At 35.5% G+C, this 12,690-nt stretch overlaps 1 pseudogene; it reads left to right on the top strand.

The window, feature by feature from the left end:
• Nucleotides 1-878, top strand: LOC123886034 (annotated as a pseudogene).
• The last annotated feature ends 11,812 nt before the right edge of the window (nt 879-12,690 follow it).

Here is a 12,690-nt window from a genome sequence, read left to right as displayed (position 1 = left end):
ATGGCAGCACACACTACCCCCACTCCAATTCCTTATGACAGTTCATCAGCCGAATTCAATCCTCCACCGGTGGCGAAAAACAATTTTCACTCCGCTTTCGCTATCAACAACGTCAAAACCATTATCCTGGTGACTTTGGAAAATGACTCAAATCTCTACCTCTCATGGTCTGAACTATTCAGGTGCAAGCACGTGTTCATAACGTGCTCGATCACATCATCCCGCCATAGGATGCACAGGCAATTCAAGCATCGGCCACACTCAAGGCCAATGATTCCGACCTTTGGAATCGACTTGATGTTGTAGTGTTGCAATGGATGCACGCAACAGTGTCACAGGATATCCTCCAATCTATCCTGGTCGTCGATGACACTGCCGAAGCATGTTGGAAGCGCATCGCCGCTATGTTTCATGACAACAAGCATTCACGTGTTGTGCTATTTGAAAATCAATTCAGTAACACAAACTTGGAAGACTTTCCATCAACAAAAGCATACTGCACCCACCTCAAAACTCTCTCCGATCAACTTGCCAACGTGGACTCTCCGGTCTCTAACACGCGTCTGGTGCTCAAGATGATATCTGGACTCAGGGATGCATATGTTGGGTTCGTCACCTATATACAGCAGCACGACCCCCTTCCCGAATTCCCCGCCGCACGCACTCGACTGGAACTTGAGGAAACAACCATGATGCAGCGTTCCGCTCGTGAGGCACACTCCTCCTCTGTTTCGGCCGCACTCATGGCTAAAGCTCCTTCGATTGAACCTGCAACCAAAACGCCATCCTCGGTAACGAATTCACAACCATCTCAGTCCAACAATCGCGGTTACAGAGGAAAGAAAACCAATCGTGGAGGTCACAATTCCGGTGGGTGAGGAGACCTGAAATTCTGGTACACAATAGACAAGTGTTGTCCACGATGTTCAGACACTTGTCGTAACACTTGTCTTAGCAGTAAGAACAATAAAGCAGAGCATTAAAAACAGATACTGAAAAGCATAAACAACACACATAATTGTTAACCCAGTTCAGCCTAACAGCCTAATCTGGGGGATACCAATCCAGGAGGAAATTCACTATCAGCAGTATTAATTCAGAGGTAAACTCCCCCGTTTACAACTCCTCACTTAATCCCTACCCAATGCAACTTCTACCTAGGAACTCCTAGATATGAGACCCCGTCTCACTCCCCTCAACCTTACAACCAGTAAGGATTTCAATAACAACAGAATGGAGACACTCTCCTTGACAAAGATGAAGACACACTTCAATAACATCACCACCTAGCCAACGACTAAGTTCACAATTTGGAGTTGCTTAAAAGCTTCCTCCAATTACAATACTCAACTCATTACCTATAGGTTTCTGAGTGAGGACATTGTGACCATCTCACAACCCGAGTGGTTCACTTTACACCAACTCTCCTAGAGAGTGGCTTAAAGACAAGAAACCCTTAAAAGACTACATCTTTGATATTCTATTTTAGCTTCAAGTTTCGGTGAATAATAAGGGTTAGTAGCACCCTTTAAATAGCAGGGCATCGTGGGCTTTTCACAATGATCCAGCTCCAAGAAATCTTCTAGATGCAAAATATATATTTTTATCAAATCTTTCTTTGCATAAAATATTCCTCCCATAAATATATTTGTTGTAAATATATTTTAAAATTAAATCTTCTAATCTTCTTGAAGCACAAAGATTTATTTGAAATAAATCTTTTATATTTTCTGCAGCAATCTTCACAAGATATATTTTTGAAACAAATATTATATTTTCTAAAAGTTATTTTATTCCTTTAGAAAATAGAACTAGGGTTCAGCTGCCTTCTGAAACACATTGATCACGTGCGCCTTGTTGAGTAAGAAACCTCGAAACAATTCTTCAATCAAATCTTCGAAAGATTGAGTAGAAAATAAAAACGCTAGCTGGCGCGAACAATCAGACATACAAGTGTTGTTACATCTGTCTCAACACTTGGTGTACGCACATATGTCTCAACACTTGGCTAAAAGATGATTTTGCAAACTGTAGCCAACATACAAAAACCCAACAAGACCGAAACGGCGGTTCGCCGTTCTATGGAGCAGGAGGTCGAAGCAATAACAACTCTTTTCTGGTGGAGGAGGACGCGAGTATCAATGGCAGAATTGGTATCCTGGCAAAATTGGGCTCCATGGAATTTACCTCCCCGCCCTTACCCAAATACAAATTGGAACAAACCCAATAGTGCTCCAAAAGCCCAACAGAATGACGTGCTTGGACCAAGACCTCAGCAGGCTGCATTCAATGTTAACACACCTAGCCCCACTGACATTGAGAATGCTATTCACACTCTCAACCTTGCTAGCCAGATCCATTGTGGTACATGGACACCGGAGTCACTTCTCAAATGACATCCTCGTCAGGTAATCTTTCGTCTTATTTTAATTTGAGCAATAATAATAAAATAATCGTTGGTAATAGTCACTCTATCCCAATTTATGGTCTTGGTAGTACACACATAGCACCCCCCCCCCCCCCACCCACTACTTGCCCTAAAAATGTACTTCATGCACCACATTTAATTAAAAATTTAGTATTTGTTCGAAAATTCACTACAGATAATAAAGTTTCAATTGAATTTGACCCGTTTAGTTTTTCTGTGAAGGATTTTCAGACGGGGATGCCAATCATGAGATGTGAGAGCCGAGGTGATCTATACCCCATTACCAACACAAATAAGGCCAACCTTCCATCCTCCTTTGCAGCTTTGTCATCGTCAATTTGGCATGATCGTTTGGGTCATCCGGGCGAAAATATTTTGAATTCTCTTAAGAAAAATAAGTTAATTGATTGTAATAACTCTAGCAAATTACATTCTCATTTTTGTCATTCATGTCCTCTTGGTAAACCTATTAAATAAGTTAATTGATATTTTACATAGTGATGTGTGGACTTCTCCCGTTTTAAGCTCATCTGATCATAAATATTATGTTCTTTTCTTGGATAATTATTCTAATTTTCTGTGGACATTCCCTATTTCACATAAATCTCAAGTTTATCCAACTTTTCAAAAGCTAAAAACTTACATCAACACACAATTTCAACGGGAAATTAAAACCATTCAATGTGATAATTGTCTTGAATATGTTAATAATAACTTTCGAAATATTTGTGAACTTCATGGAATTAATTTTCGCTTATCTTGTCCTTACACCTCCTCTCAAAATGGGAAAGCCGAGTGAAAAATACGTTCTATTAACAATATTATTCGAACTTTATTAATTCACGCATCTCTACCCCCCTCCTTTTGGCATCATGCTCTTGAAATGGCCATATATCTTTTAAATATTCTACCAAGCAAAATCGTCAATTTTAAATCACCTCTTTCTATGTTATACCACAAGGACCCATCTTACTCCCACCTCCGAGTGTTTGGTTGTTTATGTTTTCCACTTTTTCCATCAAATACGATAAACAAACTCCAACCTCGATCCACACGATGTGTTTTTCTTGGATATCTGTCGAACCATCGAGGATATAAATGTCTCAATTTGTCTTCAAATAAAATTATCATTTATCGTCATGTTCTATTTGATGAAACCACATTTTCTTATGCAAAGTTGCACACCCCTCATCCTACTACATACACATTCCTAGACAATGAGTTGTCCCCTTATATTATAAACCACATGATGACTAATAACCAAACTGAGCCTCAAAATAACCCACCGGCCATTTCCCCAACCCGGACCTCGCCTCTCACTCCGGACCCCACACCAAACCTCCAAATTTCACACCCCTCAGCTCCAAGCTCACCTACAAATCTCTCATCTAACCCACCTCCCTCAAACCAACCCAACTTAACTCCAACATCAATTTCTCCATCTCCCTCTACACACACACACCCTATCAATACTAATCAACATAACCTCCCTCCAATTTTTCAGCCTACCTCACACGCAAACACAAAAGCTGTCACTAGAAGTCAACATGACATATTTAAACCCAATCAAAAATATTATGGTTTACATGCCCATGTTACAAAATCTCTTCTCCCTAGAAACCTTGTGTGTGCACTTAAGGACCCAAATTAGAAGATGGTCATGAATGATGAATATATTGCTCTAATTAAAAATGAGACGTGGGATTTAGTACCACGACCACCTGATGTTAATATTATTCGATTTCAGACACAAAGAAAAATCTGATGGTTCTTTTGAGAGGCATAAAGCCCGAGTTGTAGGTGATGGTGCAGGTCAACAGGTTGGCATCGATTGCAGAGAGACTTTTAGTCCCGTTGTAAAATCGGCTACCATTCGCACAGTTCTCAATATTGCTCTCCCCAAATCTTGGCATATTCATCAATTGGATGTTAAAAATGCACTTCTCCATGGTGACTTGAAAGAAACTGTCTACATGTATCAACCATTGGGCTTCAAGGATTCAACACATCCTGATCATGTGTGTTGTTTACGAAAATCTCTTTATGGGCTTAAACAGGCTCCTAAAGCTTGGTACAAGAGGTTTTCTGACTATGCATCATCTATTGGATTCTCTCAAAGCAAGTGTGACCATTCTCTTTTTATATACAAGAAAGATACTCATATGGCCTATCTCTTACTTTATGTTGATGATATCATTCTCACGACATCCTCTGACACTCTGAAGAAATCTATCATCTCCCTACTTAACTCAAAGTTTGCTGTGAAGGATTTAGGACAACTAAGCTACTTCTTGGGTATTGCAGTTACTCGCCACCCACATAGCTTATTTCTCTCCCAGAAAAAGTATGCCGAAGAAATTCTCCAACAAGCTGGTATGTCCTCTTGTAAATCATGTCCAACTCCAGTGAAACAAAGTCAAAGATGAGTGCTACACATAGCGTTCCATACGAGGACCCATCTCTCTATCGTAGTCTTGCAGGGGATCTTCAATATCTCACTTTTACTCGACCTAATATTTCATATGCAGCCCAACGATATGTCTCTTTATGCATAATCCAATGGAAACCCACATGCATGCTCTTCGACGCATATTGCGCTACATTCATGGTACCAAACACTATGGTTTACATCTTTATCCATCCTCAATTATTTCTTTAATTTCATATATTGATGCTGATTGGGGAGGATGCCCTGATATACTAGACGGTCCACCTCTGGTTACTGTGTGTTCATTGGAGATAATCTACTTTCTTGGTCGTCCAAAAGGCAACCCACCTTATCTCGTTCTAGTGTTGAAGCTGAATATCGTGGGGTTGCCAATGTGGTATCTGAATCCTGCTGGCTACGAAATCTTCTACTCGAGTTACATTGTCCCACTCACAAGGCTACAATGGTCTACTGTGACAACGTAAGTGCTATATACCTATCTGGTAACCCAGTCCAACATCAATGAACGAAACATATAGAGATGGATATTCACTTCGTTCGTGAAAAAGTAGCTCGGGGACAAGTCTGCGTTCTTCACGTCCCCTCCCGACATCAAATTGCGGATATATTTACCAAAGGTCTTCCCTTCATATTATTTCAAGATTTCAGAGATAGTCTCAGCATTCGTCCACCTCCCGCTTCAACTACGGGGGAGTATTAGAATATGTCTATATTAAGAGTGATCTTTTGTAAAGGAAATATATTTATTTGTAATAATTAGTTTCCAAATAAGTTCTCAAAAGAGTTGTATATAATTCACAATTCATATCAATGAAAAGCAGGGGATTCAATTCTTTACACAGTGGATAATTTCAGTGAACAGAGTATCTCGAATGTTACTCTTGTTTGTCATAAGATATACGCATATATTTTGTTTCCTAAGAATATGAACTAGTGTAGTGCTACCAATCTCATGAAGACCATCAATAATATGAAGGATATTATTTGTAGTATAAACGTTCAAGCTATTATCCTATCAAGTATTATCCGATTCAACAGCTTCCAAGCAACCACTCTCACACAAATAATGTTATTATTACCTTTGTTTCGACAAAATTTCAGTTCCATCTGGATAGCACGCACTCAGCCAACATCATATCCTTCATGGAGGATAGCACCTCATATCTAACCCAAGCCAAAGCGCTCTAGAAAACGGGCAATCACGTAAACAGTGAAGAATATCCATGGGTGAAGAGCAACGGGTGTAGCTTGGAGTGTTAAGAAGTCCCACATCGGTTGAGAGATGGCCTGACTAAGTGTTTATATACTAGAGGCAATCCTCACCTTACAAGCCGGTTTTGTAAGGATGAGTTAGGCCCAATACCCATTTCTAAGATGCTTGAGAGATGGCCTGACTAAGTGTTTATATACTAGAGGCAATCCTCACCTTACAAGCCGGTTTTGTAAGGATGAGTTAGGCCCAATACCCATTTCTAAGATGGTATCAGAGCCTCTTCAAGATCCGTTGGGCCACCCAATATCGGGCCACCTACCATTTATATCCGCGTACCAAGCCCAATAGCGCTGGACGCGAGGGGGTGTGTTAAGAAGTCCCACATCGGTTGAGAGATGGCCTAACTAAGTGTTTATATACTAGAGGCAATCCTCACCTTACAAGCCGGTTTTGTAAGGATGAGTTAGGCCCAATACCCATTTCTAAGATGGAGAAGCTACCATGTTGCATTTATGCCAATGAGCATTAATAGGAAGCGCATTGCGGAAACAAAACCAAAGAAAATGCTGAAGTTTTACCGGTACTCTAAAACGTTAGGGCCAATTCATGTTACAATTAATATTCCAATGTTTATTCTAATGAAGAAGCCAGTAGTATCCACTAGACAAGTATAGGCTTATGTCTTGGTATGCTTCCAAATCCTTGCATCTTGCAGTCTTGAATCCAATATATTAGGCACTGAGAGTTGGTGTATGTAATCATCAATATCATATGGTATCATAGTGGCAAAACCTAGCAAGTCCCACTTTCTCTCATGCAAGACATCTTTGAAGCACACATAATTGAATCACTGATGTTAACAAACGAAACCAGTTGACAAAGATGACCGAGTTGTGTCCAGTCCCTATAGCAAAACGATGAGTCTCTAGACTCAACACGAAAATTGTATCCTTCAACAAAATTGGTAATAGTATGTTGTAGGATGAGGATTTACTGCTGTCCTATTTTGGTGCAGTTCCTGCATTTAACACACAAAACGATATTTTTATTATTTTTGTTGAAAATCTGTTTTCTCTCTCATGACAAATTTTTCTTTGTCTCTCTCACATGTTATATGGACTGCACCAAACTGCAGGATTTAAAACTGCAGCAAATCCAATTCCGTATGTTGTATACCTCGTCAAGTGATCGAAGGTTTAAAATTAAAGATTAAATAATAAAATTATTGAACAAATAATATTTTAAGATCTTATCAATAACATGTCATTAAAATAAGTTAGTTGGAACATGTGACATAAACTTTTAAAAAAATGCAAGCAATATAATTGAAAATAGAAAATTTAAAGTGACCAAAGTTTTGGAGAAAAAAAAATAGAAAGATTAAAAATGAAAGTTGATATATTTATAGAAACAAAAAATATATTCAACTCAAAATAAATATTGAAAGAATAGTTCAACTAATAAAAATATTAAAATGGTTATTATACGTCAAGACGAGGGTTAGAATCCCGTATATATATATATGAGTTTCTAATGATTTTATCTGTCTACCAAAAATAATTCAAGGATAAAAAATAATTCAACCCCCTACCCCCACCATAGAACAATAACATAGAGAAGAAGATCAAAAGGAAAGTTAGCTCAAAGTCCTTTTGCTTTCAGAGATGATTCTGGGCCTGGTAGTTAATTTCCACTCTCTCATGCAAAACTATAAATGCCAACCACCTTTTTGGACAATTATGTGTACTATCCATGTGCACAAGAGTTAAGAATTATTCAGATTATTAGTATAAAGTACATTTCTCATTCTCATACTTCATAATCAATATTAGTGATTTTATTCTACCTGATGATACAGAATCACAAATGCCAAAAATTATTATATACATATCAATATATTAAATCTCTATATCTAGGGATGACATAATCAACAGTCAATTTGGTTAGCTATAGTACCTATTAATGTCAAATTTCAAAAGCAAGACTACACTTAGCCTAGGTAGGAAAACAAAATCAGACATTAATTAACATTAATTGAATGTTTGAAATATACAATAGAAAACCACATCATAAAAAAAAGGTTTGATGAGTCATGCATAATAAATTTGGGTTAGTGAAAATGTCAGGGAGGTAGTAAAAATTCAATCATATAATTTTAAAAAAATTAACAACCTCAAAGTAATGACACTGACACAAGGACATGTTTAAAGGCTTGGAGTTGAAATTTTTTCAATGGGTGGTGTTAAAAGGGTTTGATAGCATCTTACTTTAATTAGTGATTGACACTTCATGCTTCTCTTCAATTATTTTCTACTAAATTAAAGATGTTCATTAATCACTTGAGCTAAATATTTTGATTATTATTGCATTTTTTTAAACCGTCAAAGTATGAATCAAAGATCTCAATCGTTAGTTGTTTCAATGGTGATTGATGCTGAACTTAAAAGGAAAGACCACGATTCGATCCCACAACTGCGATCGGAAAGGGACTGTAATCACTTGATGCATGAACTGACTTCCGAACCAGATTAAATTAATGGTGAAAGAAAAAATGAATCAACGATTAAATATAATCCTTGTCTTTCTTTATTATAAACTATCGCATAAATTAATCAGCATTTTCTCTGTGTTATTAGTAATTAAAGTTGTCATAATTTATAACCTTTTTTTTTTCTCACACCATGTTGTGACCTCATCTGAAATACATGACCAACCATTTAATTTGTTTAGTGTCAAAAAAATAATAATTATCACTAAAAGCTATAGATTTAAAAATTAATATTACTTTCAAAATAAAAATAGAAAAACAAGAAAGATATTAAATTAAACATATAAAGGCTCTAATCATATCTAATCTAATTACCAAGAATGGAATAAATGTAGCTTGGATATGATTCCACTATAAAATCCAATTACCTCAACAAATAAATGAGTGATTAAATTTGATTAGAAAGATATGGTTGGATTTTATAGGACAACACATGGGGACATAACTCACGTAGTTGAGTTTTGTACTTTAGCTTAAATTTAGAGTAAAGTTTCAAAGGTGACATCACGTGCAAATTCTTACATGTTGACATATTTAGTGGGAACAGTTACAGCAAATTGTAGCTCAAAATAAATTTCATGCAATCCTTAAATAATAACCAATCACTATATCATAGGCAGATATTGTTCCACGCCATCCCAAATTTTTCAGATCACAAACCTGTCTGTACGGACACTACTTTTTTGTGGGTGGTGTGGTGGTGACGACAGAGATTTCATAAAACGACAAAATCTTACTTTGTTGTCATTAGGCATAAAATTTTAATTATATTTCAGGTAATAAAACTTTATTTTTATTAAAAGTGAATATGAAGTTGTGAATTTATACTCCTCTAATTAGGGATGGATTCAGGAATTTATAAAACGGGGGCCGGAATAACTAAATAATAAATATTAAATAAATAATAATTATGATAGTATTTAAATATACTCATAAAAAATAAAAAATACATCACATTGTTTATCTAAATTGTACACAACATTGCTTTGTATCATAAAATTCATCAACAACTCAATTTGTATTAAATTTTTTAGTAATTCTTCTCTCGGTGTAAGTAATCACATAATTAGTTTGAAAATCATTTTCTATCTTGTTTCTCAACCTATTTTTCACAATCTTCATAGCAGAAAATAATCTCTCACTTGTAGCAAACAATCAGAACTACTTAATTGAATTTGAACTTTAGTAGTGTATAATATATATTGTCAAAATATTTTAAAATAAATTATTACAATTACTATGTTGTGGGTACATGTTTTGCACCAAACGGTAGTATACTAATCTTTAAACACATCTCTCAAATATCAATTTATGTGTACATATGTATCAAGAATAAGTATATGAAAATGAGTATCAAGAACAAGGGAGTCTAAGCCCCTACTTACCCCCCTTATGTCCGTCCCTGCCTCTAATGTTAGATTTTATGTTGCTTGCAGATGTTTTTGAGGTATTTAGAAATGAGTAGCTTAATTTTTTTGGTTTTCTATTTTTTTTGGATATAAGCACATAAAGTAAGTCAAACAATAAGTATATTAGTTTAAAAGTCACATATATTAGTTTTATTCTTCTAATGTTAGATTTTGTGTTGGTTGCATATGTTTTTGGAGTATTAATTTAGAAAATGAGTTGCTTATTTTTTTTGGATACAAGCACACAAAAGTAAGTTGAACAATAAGTATTAGTTTAAAAATTACATTTTAAGTTAAATGCTATAAATCACACCTTCAAATGAATTTAGGAGATATACAAGATAGATTGGTTTGGTGGAAAAGTTAAAATGTAGAGTGGTAGAAAAATAGAAAATTCATCAACAACAAATTGATCTCTAAGTTGTAATGGTTTTGAGCCTCTAGAATAAGTGGTTAGAAGTTTGTCAGTTCTTATATAAAAATAAAAAATAAAAAGTTCGATCGGGAGGAAAAAATCATCTTATATACTTATATGTTCAAGAAGTAGTGTTAGGAACACTCACTTTAACACTTTCTTTTCAATGCTCACTTTTTTATTCGATGAAATCATGCGAGTTTCACTACTTTAGTTATGTGGGATCCATTTTTAAAATAGTGGAACCCATGTGAATTTCACTCAATAAATAAGTAAATATTGTAAAAAGATTGTTAAAGTGGGTGTCCCTAGCATTACTCAGGTTAAAAATTAATACTAAAAATGAAATCAATTATACTTGAGAAATCCATAGATTTCAAAATTAAGTCTCCACACATCTAAATCAATCACTAGCTAGAAGGGTAATTAATATTGCTTTCTTCACATTTGATTTGCTAATGACTTCACATGTGCAATAGAATTCTCTTTTTTCTTGTCATTGAATATGTATCAAATTTGACAAATTTATGATGGGTCCACCCATCACCTGGCTTACTTTGGTCATCGGATCCTAACTGTTTGTGTATGTTGAAGTGAAGTCCCACACCCATGTTACCGGTCAGGTTACTTCCACTTTTTTTCTTGCAGTGGGGTATATGTATCTTTTGGTTTACTCTTTGTATTAATAAGGGATACTAGTATATTGTTTAAGATTAAATGTAACATGTGTGTTTAAGAGGAGATAAATAATTAGTGGTGAAATATTTTTATTAAAAGTTGTACATTGAATTTTTCAAAAGTTAAATTGTTTGTAATTTTCAAAAAGCTTAAATATCACATTTATTCATGTATATACGTGTGTTTGTTGTTTTAGTCCTTGTATCATATATTTTTTTGTTTTAGTTCCTGTATGTGTAAATTAAAAAACGACTGCATTTGTAGTTAATTGGTAGCTAATTACCTACCAATTAGCTACGAATGAGCTACAAACTCAAACAGGATGGACGAAAATCAACCAGATTTACAAATACTAGGACTAAAACAAAAAAAAAAATTAAGGGACTAAACATTAAGCTACATTGAGGGAGTTTGTACACCTAACTCAATTGGTGGAACTCCATGGCCTTATTTTCATTTTGGCGATGATTGAAAGGGATTGGGGGTTCAATTTAGGTTTTACAGATGAACTTGGTATGATATGTTAATGTTACAGTGGTGTGAACAAAAGATATAATGAGAAAATCTTGTGTAATTCTTTCTTACATGGCGGTGAAATGTTTATGTTAATCAAGACTCAGAGTCTTGTTAGGGTAGCTATTAAAGATCAAATGATGTATTTATATATTACCCACAAATAAATTTGCTATGTTGAAAATGTTGTCAAGTATGAGTCAATTCTTTACCAATTAGACCAACATTTTCATGTAATTGTAAGAATTATGTTACATAAATAAAAATATTCTTTTTTTCTTTTAAGAAAAAAGTAATTGCTCGGTCTTATAAGTTCTCCACCTCTAAGCAAAATTGCAAAGACATTTTGATATATATAGTGTGTGAGTTCGAATACAGTTCATCACTTTTTTTTTTTTGGATACAAACAAACTTAATATTAGAGGATAGTTATTATTTAGATAATATTGTAATTATTATGTGGATAGCAAATAGTCATTGCCAGCTATAATACAGTCACGATCAATTTGTTATTATTGTCATTATAGGATTGAGATTAATTCTCCTCAATTATAGGATATTGAGTTGTATATATGTAAATGATACTTATCAATATTAATCATTCAAAACCTCATAACAGTACAGTACTGTTACTTTTATATGCTATCAGAGCTCTAAAAGCTTAACAGCTATTACGATCCAAATTTTTTTTCCACCACCATGACTACACCAACTGCCTCTAACAACACCTCCAACAACACCATAGCCGTCGGCACCAACACGGCGATCGTCCTTCAGACCCACCACTCGCTCAAACTGACGAGCCAAAACTATCCGGCCTGGCGTGTTCAGATGAACGCTCTGTTCATTGGATACGATCTCACTGGCTACATCGATGGCACAACAGAGTGTCCTCCCAAAACTGATCCAAATTTCAATTTTTGGACTAGGCAAGATCAACTTATCTTGCATGCTATTATCACATCAGTGGATCCTAGCATTATCACTGCCCTAGGCAATGTGAAAACATCACAACAAGCATGGGAGGTTCTCCATAA

The sequence above is a fragment of the Trifolium pratense genome, linkage group LG5 (genome assembly GCF_020283565.1).
Source record: "Trifolium pratense cultivar HEN17-A07 linkage group LG5, ARS_RC_1.1, whole genome shotgun sequence".
In the NCBI taxonomy this organism is placed as follows: domain Eukaryota; kingdom Viridiplantae; phylum Streptophyta; class Magnoliopsida; order Fabales; family Fabaceae; genus Trifolium; species Trifolium pratense.
The sequence above is the reverse complement of the archived record's forward strand: the minus strand, read 5'-3'. Positions and strand labels throughout refer to the sequence as shown.